Below are 1,490 nucleotides of genomic sequence, written 5' to 3' on the forward strand. Positions count from 1 at the left end.
GCAAAGGTGGGCTCAATAAAGGACAGAAATGGTATGGACCTAACAGAAGCAGAAGATATTAAGAAGAGGTGGCAAGAATACACAGAAGAACTGCACAAAAAAGAGCTTCATGACCAAGATAATCACGATGGTGTGATCACTCACCTAGAGCCAGACGTCCTGGAATGTGAAGTCAAGTGGAAGTGATGGAATTCCAGTTGAACTATTTCAAATCCTGAAAGATGATGCTGTGAAAGTACTGCACTTAACACACCAGCAAATTTGGGAAACCCAGCAGTGGCCACAGGACTGGAAAAGGTCAGTTTTCATTCCAATGCCAAAGAAAGGAAATGGCAAAGAATGCTCAAACTACCGCACAATTGCACTCATCTCACACACTAGCCAAGTAATGCTTAAAATTCTCTAAGCCAGGCTTCAACAATATGTGAACCATGAATTTCCAGATGTTCAAGCTGGTTTTAGAAAAGGCAGAGGAACCAGAGATCAAATTGCCAACATCCGCTGAATCATCGAGAAAGCAAGAGGGTGCCAACAGTTAGAACTGGACATGGAACTACAGACTGGCAAATAGGAAAAGGAGTACATCAAGGCTGTATTTTGTCACCCTGCTTATTCAACTTATATGCAGAAACATCATGAGAAACACTGGGCTGGAAGAAGCACAAGCTGGAATCAAGATTGCCAGGAGAAATATCAATAACTTCAGATATGCAGATGACACCACCCTTATGGCAGAAAGTGAAGAAGAACTAAAAAGCCTTTTTAATGAAAGTGAAAGAGGAGAGTGAAAAACTTGGCTTAAAGCTCAACATTCAGAAAACTAAGATCATGGCATCTGGTCCCATGACTTCATGGGGAAACAGTGGAAACAGTGTCAGACTTTATTTTGGGGGGTTCTAAAATCACTGCAGATGGTGACTGCAGCCATGAAATTAAAAGACACTTACTCTTTGGAAGGAAAGTTATGACCAACCTAGACAGCACATTAAAAAGCAGAGACATTACTTTGCCAACAAAGGTCCGTCTAGTCAAGGCTATGGTTTTTCCAGCAGTCATGTATGGATGTGAGAGTTAACCTATAAAGAAAGCTGAGCACTGAAGAATTGATGTTTTTGAACTATCGTGTTGGTATGACTCTTGCGAGTCCCTTGGACTCCAAGGAGATCCAACCAGTCTATCCTAAAGGAGATCAGTCCTGGGTGTTCATTGGAAGTACTGATGTTGAAGCTGAAACTCCAATACTTTGGCCACCTGATGTGGAGATCTGACTCATTGGAAAAAGCTCTAATGCTGGGAAAGATTGAGGGCAGGAGGAGAAGGGGATGATGGAGGATGAGATGGTTGAATGGCATCACCGACTCAATGGACATGGGTTTGGGTGGACTCTGGGAGTTGGTGATGGACAGGGAGGCCTGGTGTGCTGCAGTTCATGGGGTCACAAAAGTCGGACACGACTGAGCTACTGAACTGAACTGAACTGAACTTTTGCT

Source organism: Bison bison, unplaced genomic scaffold (genome assembly GCF_000754665.1).
Source record: "Bison bison bison isolate TAMUID 2011002044 unplaced genomic scaffold, Bison_UMD1.0 scf7180017864537, whole genome shotgun sequence".
Lineage (NCBI taxonomy): Eukaryota > Metazoa > Chordata > Mammalia > Artiodactyla > Bovidae > Bison > Bison bison.